Source organism: Nycticebus coucang, chromosome 9 (assembly GCF_027406575.1).
Source record: "Nycticebus coucang isolate mNycCou1 chromosome 9, mNycCou1.pri, whole genome shotgun sequence".
In the NCBI taxonomy this organism is placed as follows: domain Eukaryota; kingdom Metazoa; phylum Chordata; class Mammalia; order Primates; family Lorisidae; genus Nycticebus; species Nycticebus coucang.
The window spans coordinates 48,701,226-48,711,169 of record NC_069788.1 but is presented as its reverse complement, the minus strand read 5'-3'; the positions used below and the strand labels follow the sequence as shown (position 1 = coordinate 48,711,169).

The following is a 9,944-nucleotide window of genomic DNA, read 5'->3' as shown; positions in this document are numbered from 1 at the left end:
GATAAAACCAACTTGGTCATGATGTATAATTTGTTTGATGTGTTGCTGGATTCTGTTTGTTAGGATCTTGTTGAATATTTTTGCATCTATATTCATTAGTGATATTGGTCTATAATTTTCTTTTCTTGTTGGGTCTTTTCCTGGTTTGGGGATCAGGGTGATGTTTGCTTCATAGAACGTGTTGGGTAGTCTTCCTTCTTTTTCTACATTTTGGAACAGCTTGAGTAATATAGGTACTAATTCCTCTTTAAAGGTTTGGTAGAATTCTGACGTGAAACCATCTGGTCCCGGGCTTTTCTTTTTAGGGAGGTTTTGTATAGTTGATGCTATTTCTGAACTCGATATGGGTCTGTTCAACATTTCCACTTGATTCTGGTTAAGTCTTGGAAGGTGGCGTGCTTCCAAGTATCGGTCTATTTCCTTCAGATTTTCATATTTCTGAGAATAAAGTTTCTTGTAATATTCATTAAGGATTTTTTGGATTTCTGATGAGTCTGTGGTTATTTCGTCTTTGTTGTTTCTGATTGATGATATTAGGGATTTTACTCTTTTTTTCCTGATTAGGTTGGCCAGAGGTTTATCTATTTTATTGACCTTTTCAAAAAACCAGCTTTTTGATTTATTGATCTGTTGTATTATTCTTTTGTTTTCAATTTCATTTAATTCTGCTCTAATTTTGGTTATTTCTTTTCTTCTACTGGGTTTGGGGTTGGAATGTTCTTCCTTTTCCAGTTGCGTGAGATGTCCCATTAAGTTGTTAACTTCCTCTCTTTCCGTTCTCTTGAGGAAGGCTTGCAGTGCTATAAATTTCCCTCTTAGAACTGCCTTTGCAGTGTCCCAGAGGTTCTGATAGTTTGTGTCTTCATTGTCATTTTGTTCCAAAAAATTGGTGATTTCTTTCTTAATCTCATCTCTGACCCAGCTATCATTCAGCATAAGGTTATTTAACTTCCATGTTTTTGTATGGGTATGCAGATTCCTGTTGTTACTCAATTCAAGTTTTATTCCATGATGGTCCGAGAAGATGCATGGAATAATTTCTATTCCTTTAAATTTACTGAGGTTAGACTTGTGACCTAAAATGTGATCAATTTTGGAGTAAGTTCCGTGGGCTGATGAGAAGTATGTGTATTCAGTTTTGTTGGGATGAAATGTTCTGTAGATGTCTGCTAAATCTAAATATTGGATGGTTAGGTTTAAATCTAAGATTTCTTTGCTCAGCTTCTTTCTGGAGGATCGATCCAACACTGCCAAGGGAGTGTTGAAATCTCCAATGATTATGGAGCTGGAGGAAATCAAGTTACTCATGTCTGTTAGAGTTTCTCTTATAAATTGAGGTGCATTCTGGTTGGGTGCATAGATATTAATAATTGAGATCTCGTCATATTGAGTATTACCCTTAACAAATATGAAGTGACCATTCTTGTCCTTCCTTACTTTTGATGGTTTAAAGCCTACTGTATCTGCAAATAAAATTGCAACACCTGCTTTTTTCTGATTACCATTTGCCTGAAATATGGATGACCATCCTTTCACCCTGAGTTTGTATTTGTCTTTTAAGTTGAGATGTGACTCTTGTATGCAACAAATATCTGGCTTGAGTTTTTGTATCCAGTCAGCTAACCTATGCCTCTTTAGAGGACAGTTTAAGCCATTCACATTGATGGAGAGTATTGATAAGTCTGGTGGAATTTTGGGTGTCGAGTTTTTCAAAGGTCCAGTGGACATTTTTAATCCTTTCGCCAGTGTGGAAGTTGGAGTTTGATCCGAACTTTCTGGGTGATTTTACTTTTGTGGTATAGGATTGGGTTGGTCATTGTGGAGGATAGGTCTGAGAACATCCTGAAGAGCTGGTTTACTTATGGCAAATTTTTTCAACATATGAATGTCATTGAAGTATTTAATTTCTCCATCATAGATGAAACTCAATTTAGCTGGATACAAGATCCTGGGTTGAAAGTTTTTTTGCTTTAGGAGATTAAAAGTTGATGACCAGCCTCTTCTTGCTTGAAAAGTTTCAGCAGAGAGATCTGCAGTTATTCTAATATTCTTACCTTTGTACGTTATAGTTTTCTTTCGCTGGGTTGCTTTGAGAATCTTCTCTTTCATGTTAACTTTAGTGAAGCTAATTATGATATGTCTGGGAGATGGCTTATTGGGGTTGAATCGTGCTGGGGTTCTGAAGCTGTCTGCTATCTGAATTTCAGATTCTCTAGGCATGTCTGGAAAATTTTCTTTCATAATTTCATGCAGAAGGGCCTCTGTGCCCTTGGCAGCCACTTCATCGTTCTCCGGAATTCCTATAACCCTTACGTTGTTTTTTTTCGAATTATCTGAGAGTTCTCTGAGTGAGTGATCCGTTTTTGCTCTCCATTTCTCTTCCTCTTTGAGAGATTGGGAGCGTTCGAAGACTTTATCTTCAATGTCAGAAATCCTTTCTTCTGCTTGCTCCATTCTGTTACTGAGGGATTCTACTGTATTTTTCATATCTTTGAGGGCTGTAAGTTCTTGTTTCAGTGTGTCTAAGTCTTTGGTGGTTTTGTCTTTAAATTCGTTAAATTCTTGAGACAATTTTTGAATTTCTCCTCGAATTCCTAATTCCATTTTATTGATCTTGTCTGCAAACCAAATTCTGAATTCGACTTCTGACATCTCAGCCAGTTGTTTATGAATGGGATCTTCAATCACATCTGCCGTATCTTTTCTTGGGGGGGTTGATCTATTCTGGTTATTCATGTTACCAGAGTTTTTCCGCTGATTCCGCCCCATGGTTTACTCCCTTTGGTTTTTCCTCTGGGGTTTTATCGAGGGCCCGTACAGTGTTGTGGCCTGAGAAACTGGGGCCCTGTCTGGTGTGGTGGAGCAAAGTGGTTCTGTCTTGTTTTCAGCTGGTTTCTGTTCGATCCTATTGCAACTTCTACTCTGGCTTGAAGTCTCAGCTGTGTGGAAAAATCAGCAATTAAGTCACCCCGCCTGCCCACCTCTGGCCCCAGTTGGAAAAGGAGAATCAAACCTTCCTACAATCGCACACCCAGGGCACCGCCTGAAAAGTCCTCAGTCTATTAGCCCAGTTCAAAAGGTCCGAATCAACTGTCTCAATCGGCACTTGTCTCGGGTGGAAGGGTTCAAGAGGTCTCTGGGAACTGGATCACAGGGGCCTGGTTACTCCTCTGACACAGTTCACCCCAGTGTAGCGTGGAGTCAGGAGGAGCCACCCAGCAAACAGAGCAGTCTAGGAAGGTTGACGTCTCCTTCCCCACTTTGCCCCTCCGTCAGACCCAGTCACTGGTATCTCTGCAGATGGCTAACCCAGTTGCCTGCAGTGAACAGACACTCCAGGGATTTGCACCTGCCTGAATCGCAGGGAAGTCTGCCAGGCCCCCGCAGACTGCCGCTATCTAGCAGGAGGAGATGGGGCCTGACATCTTTGAGTGTTTGATGCAGGTGATGGGAAGGAGGTGTTCACTCAGGCTTAGCCCCATCCCTGATGGATGCTGCTAACAGAACAGAACAGAACAGACAACTTTGTGAGGTTCTGTCTCTGTCCCTGTCGTCGCCTACAGAAGACGGGCTGTTTTGAGTTCAAACATCTTTGCTGCTGGAGAATTGCGTCTGAACACCTCTCTGGGTCGGCCCCGCCCTGGAAGCTTCCCGGGTTTGTGAGCCGCGTCACCCGGTGGCCTCCTCTGGTTGCCCAGGGAGACAGGGGGTGTGGCCTCAGAATATCCAGAAGTGAGCGTTCTGCCGTTAAAGAAAAACGGCTGTTGATCTACCTCCAGGGAACTGCTGCTCTGGTGTGGGCACTCAGGCGACCCTTTTCTCCTCTGTCCCGCGCCCCAGAGTCAGCACTGAGTGGCCGCAGTTTGTGCTGGGTTCACACCCCTTAAGAGATCCCCCAAGAATCAGAACTCTTGGGCGATGGGCCCCCAGACCCTGATTGGGAATGGGGGGGGAAGCTAGAGTTTCCTTCAGTTTTACGCAATACTACGGTCTGGGGAGGGCTCCTGCACTGCACCGCAGGGAAGTGCCTCCAAGGCTTGATTTCCCCTCAGCAGAGTGCCCTCTCCTCGCTCACGTATCCCAGAGTCAGCGCTGACCTGACGCAGCTCAGGCACTGTGCTCTCCCCTCGAGAAATCACCCAAGGAGCCGAACTCCTGGGGGATAGGCCCTCAGACCCCGAGTGAGAGTAGGGGTTCTCAGCTCTCAGTGGGGAGGCCAGAGTCTTATTCAGTCTTGGGCCCGTATGCCCAGGGAGGGTTGCTGTACTGCACCACAGGGAAGTGCCGCGAGGCGTGACTCCCCCTCAGCCCGGTGCCCTCTCCTCACTCGCGCGCCTCAGAGTCAATGCTGACCAGTCGCAACTCGGGGACTGTCCACTCCCCTTGAGAAATCACCCAAGGATTCGAACTCCTGGGGGATAGTCCCTCAGACCCCGAGTGAGAGTAGGGGCTCTCAGCTCTCAGCGGGGAGGCTAGAGTCTTATTTAGTCTTGTGCCCGGGGAGGGTTGGTGCACTGCACCGCAGGGAAGTGCCGCGAGGCGTGACTCCCCCTCAGCCCGGTGCCCTCTCCTCACTTGCGCGCCTCAGAGTCAATGCTGACCAGTCGCAACTCGAGGACTGTCCACTCCCCTTGAGAAATCACCCAAGGATCCGAAGTCCTAGGGGACAGGCCTCCAAACCTCAGTGGGCGGGAGGGAAGCACCGGGGATTCAGGGTTGCCGGCAAAGGATTCCCAAAGTTTTATTCAGCCCTATGTCCGGCAGGAGAACGCCAGGGCACCCCAGTAGGGGAGGTAGGTCCAGTTTTTAGAAGGTCTCTCCTGTGGAGTGTAGTGGGAGGGCCTTTAATTTCTGCCTGCTTGTTCAATTGTGGGGCTCTTGAGCCGGTCTCATGGGGGAGGGGGACTCCCGTCCGCTTGGTGGTGGATTTTGTACCTTTTGTTTGCGTCCTTGTGATCACAGCTTGCCTCAGCGGTGTTGATGTGCGTTCTTCAGCCTTCTCTCTTGGTGAGGCTCAAGTCCACCAGGATACTTACTAAATTCCTGTCCCTTAACTCTCCTTCTGGACGGGAGCCTTTGTTGAAAGCTGGCTTCAGTCCGCCATCTTGTCTCCCCCCTAAATGTAACAATTTAAAGAGATACAGGGCTTGTAGGCAAATAATACAGTTTTTTCCTGAAGTGACAACTTTCCTATTTACAAGATCATATCCCTTCCAGCCATTTCTGGGTCAGACAGTGATGCCGTTGTTCCAAGTGTGACCTGAGAAGGGTAGGGAACTAGAGCTCATTTATAATTGAGCTTACAATTTGAGATTGTATTGCTTGAGATTTTATAAAGCTCCAAAATGCTTTTTTTTTAATTAATTTATTTTTTTTTATTAAATCATAGCTGTGTACATTGATATGATCCTGGGGCATCATACACTAGCTTCACAGACCGTTTGACACATTTTCATCACACTGGTCAACACAGCCTTCCTGGCATTCTTCCAGTTATTGTGCCAAGACATCTACATTCCACATCTATCTATAAGTTTCACATATGCCCTTGTAAGATGCACTGCAGGTGTAATCCCACCAATTCCCCTCTCTCCACCCCCCTCCCCCCTCCCTCCCCTCCCTTCCCTCTTCCTTATTCTTAGGTTGTAACTGGGTCATAGCTTTCATGTGAAAGCCCTAAATTAGTTTCATAGCAGGGCTGAGTACATAGGGTACTTTTTCTTCCATTCTTGAGATACTTTACTAAGAAGAATATGTTCCAGCTCCATCCATGTAAACATGAAAGAGGTAAAGTCTCCTTCTTTCTTTAAGGCTGCATAATATTCCATGGTGTACATATACCACAATTTATTAATCCATTCATGGATTGATGGGCACTTGGGCTTTTTCCCTGACTTAGCAATTGCGAATAGTAAATTCTTTACTTATGGTAGTCAATTCTCAAATTCTTGGGTTTAGAAATCACCCTACTTGTTTTATACCTCCTACCAAAGCACACCAAAAGGGTACGGACTCAAACCCCCCAAGGAGCTAGCTGGAGGGCACAAGCCCTGAAGATATGATTAAACACAAACTGGTGAGCTCTGCTAGCACAGCATCACAAAAAATGGTGAAATTATTCAAAGGTGGCCATTGAACATTAGCACCATTATAAACATAGCTCATACAACTAAAAGCTAGATCGATTTCTCCACAATGTGTAACATATTCTAATACTAAAACAGCAGCTTTTTACTAACAAATGACCTAGGTACAAAAGTCATATGTTTCTCTTCCTAGGAGAAAAAAGTTAAACAAAATATAAACTAAACAGCATCCCAGAGGCAATTAATCTCATTGTGCTAAAGCATATACAAATTAAGGCTTCATGTTGGCACATAAACAATTTTGAAATTACACGGGAACATTCCCACCAAATCATTTACATATAAACATTCAAGGGTTTGTTAAGGAATCAGTAGTGGTGCTTAGCTCAAATAAGTTAATATTGTAAATCCTTAAGTTCAACTTTGCTTCTATAAGGAGAGTAACTATAACCTCACCTGCTGAAATACCACTAGTAATGTTAAGAATCCAAACCAGTCAAGGGGTAGGGTATTATAGCATTTGGCTCATGAAAGAGAAAGCCAAATAATTTCAATTTAACCTTTCTAACTAGAACAAGATCCAAACATGGGAAGTTTTCCTGTTTTTCTTTGCTTTTGTGCTTTGATGCCCTTTTGGTTTTTTTTTTTTTTTTTGAGCAAGCTGAATACATTTTCCAACAAATACTACCATTGGACCAAGGACCTGAATGTTGAGATTTTTTACAAAATCAAAGTTTCAAGTTGGCACAATGTTCCTACTAAGTCATGTTTCAATTCGTATATCTTTCCAAATGCTAGGGGGGAAAATGTGAAAGATTGACTAACATGGTCCTATAAAAATGGCAAAGTATTTCCAAAACTATGTATTTATGAAGAAAAGGGGACTGTCTCACTTTATGCATGTGTATGCATTTAAGCCACTATGCCAGAAGAAAGTCTTGGTGTCGAGGTCTACAACCCAGAAAAAAGGCTCTACGTTTCTTTTTTTCTTTTTTAAATTTTATTTTTATTTATTTTATTATTATTATTCATTTATTTATTTATTTATTTTGCAGTTTTTGGCCGGGGCCGGGTTTGAATCTGCCACCTCTGGCATATGGGGCAGACGCCCTACTCCTTTGAGCCACAGGCACCGCTCTGGCTCTGCATTTCTTTACATTAAGTGTAAGCTATTTCCTGTCCAGAATCATAAACCACAGATATTGAAATGTTGCTGTCAGATCTGAAAATATCTTTATTTTTTTGAAAATGGATTCCAGGAAGGTTAAAAAAGCAATACCAGAAGGTATAGATGCAGCATTGGATGTAGTCATTCAAAGAATTCAAGTAAGAACATGGCAATATAAATATCCAAAAAGCATCTCTTACGTGTTCAAAACAAAATGTTTAAGTCATTCCTAACTAATTCAAGCTTTATAGCATTTCCTAGACAAGTTAAAACAGTTAACATTTGAAAAGTCCTGAAAACTTTTTCCTTGGTTAATTACATTAGACGGTTTTGCCTTCTTTTTTAACATGGATAAAAAGTATTACATAGGTTCACAGTTAAAACAGACAACATGTTGCAAATTAATTCTGGTGTGATGTATTCCAACAAAGCTTTGAAAATAAAGATGTTGAGGTGGCTTTGGTCTAAGTTTAATAGTCATCTCCTCTGCTGATGTCTTTGCATGTTGGACGCAACAGTATGGTATGTTCAAACTGTGCTGTATATGATCCTTTAATGTCACATAATGGTTGATATGAATCTACGATGCCAAATTCACACAGATTCTTCAGAGCCATCAAATATTTACTTTCTCCCAAGTGATCAAGCCATCTGTGGCAGAAGGCAAGGGTGCCAAAGTTTTAATTGATGACATTTAATAAGTGTTTTGTTCTTGGAAGACTTTTGTTCTTGGAAGACTTATGTCAGCACATGTCCAACATCAAAATTTTTCACATAACATGAGCATTCCATGTCATCATGAACAACACCTTTTCCTGTACTAACAAAAGTTTCAATTGCATATACTTCTCCTTCCTCCATTCTTGTTGCTTCTCCTCCTTTCACAATGGGCACTCTTTTCCCAGCATGTAGTCTATATTGCCAAATGGAATGTCCATTTAGATTATGGACTGGTTTCACTTGATAGGTCTTGCCATCTATTTCAACCTAATAGGATTCCATAACTTCTTGGATGGACTCCCCAACATCACATAGACCAGTGATTCTCAACCTTCCTAATGCCGTGACCCTTTAATACAGTTCCTCATGTTGTGGTGACCCCCAACCATAAAATTATTTTTGTTGCTACTTCATAACTGTAATTTTGCTACTGTTATGTGTTTTCCGATGGTCTTAGGTGACCCCTGTAAAAGGGTCGTTTGACCCCAGGGGGTTGCAACCCACAGGTTGAGAATAGACAAACATCAATTCCAGCACACTTTATTCCAGTATTCATAGCATCCTTTACAGCTTTTAATAATGTATCATATTTGAGATTAAAAGTGATGGTAAAAGCACAGTCAAGAATCCTACCACTTATGTGTGTTCCAAAATCTATCTTACAGATGCCATCATACTGTAATACTGTTGTGTTACCAGCATTAGGAGTATAATGGGCAGCACAATTATTGAGAAAACACCCAGTAGGAAAAGCCAGGCCTGTATTCAATCCATTCTCTTTTATCAATTTGTGTGAACAGTCTTCTAACTTTTCACAGATTTCTATCATTGTTATCCCAGGCTTGCTTCAGCTCATAACATATTTTCTAACTTGTCGAAGTGCTTCTGCAGCTTCTTGAAAATCATTCCAAATCTCTTCCCTGGCCTGATCTAAGGCTTTCTTTTCTTCACTTGTAGTTCTCCAAGCAGCTGTTTGCCCATCTTGTGTGGGTGGGTATTCGCACTCTTGTCCTTTGGGAAATACACCATTAGGATACAGGTCACATATTGCAACTGAAGAAGGATCTGCTTGAACTGTTGATATTCTCCTCTTCTTGTTTTTCTTCTTCTTTCCAGTTGCTCCATCCCCATCCCTATTTACCCCTTCCTCATCATCATCTCCTCCTTTCTCTTTCAATGCTTGTTTTTCCAGTTGTCTTTCTACCTCATCCACTGAGGCTCCTGATTCTTTATCAGGTTCTGCTGCCCTGCATTAGCTCCTTTACTCTTCTTCTTCCTCCTTTTTTTCTTGGCTGCTTCTTCGGCCATAGAGGCAGCCTCCTCCTCCCTGTTGTCAGGACCCAAGTTGCCATTCAGGTGACTCCCGGAGGCCACTGCCTCCTCCATGCCTGCCATGTTGCCTCAATACTGGTTGTTTTTTAAAATAATGGTTTCCTGTTTAATTTATTTTAATCAACACTCTGTTTTTCCAATTCTATAAAAGTTTAATTCAGTTGTATGTATGGTAAATAGAAGTAACACACTAACTCCTTTCCAAGATGGAATTGCCTTGCTAATCAGGTTCAACTTTTTATCCCAGAGAATCCACAGAGTCGCCAGGGAGCTTAGGGTCAAATGACTATGTTCTAGCGACTTTCATGGCATCCTGCTCTTTTATGTCACGTGGTGCATTACTATTGGCTGTGGCTTTGTTCCAATGTAAGTAATTCTTAGTAGGGATCTTGGCAATGAACTTTGGTATTTTCCTTTCATTTAGAAAAAATTAATCAAAAGTGCATCCCTAGGCACAGTCTAAGGTGTTATGATCAAGTGAGCACTTGAGCACCTGTCACTGGCATAAGAAGCAGAACCTGTGAAGCCACCGTGGGCTGCTGCCCAGTCCCAACCCCAGAGTCTTCATTTTTCTAAAGATTTTTATAGTAAGTGTCTTTATCCCCAAACCAAAATATTAGTTTTTCTTGTTTTTAAAC

General features: G+C 42.1%; 1 pseudogene; it reads right to left on the bottom strand.

Annotated features, from left to right (window-relative positions):
- Positions 1-7,724: 7,724 nt before the first annotated feature.
- Positions 7,725-9,369, bottom strand: LOC128594083 (methionine aminopeptidase 2-like; annotated as a pseudogene).
- Between the last annotated feature and the right edge of the window lie 575 nt (positions 9,370-9,944).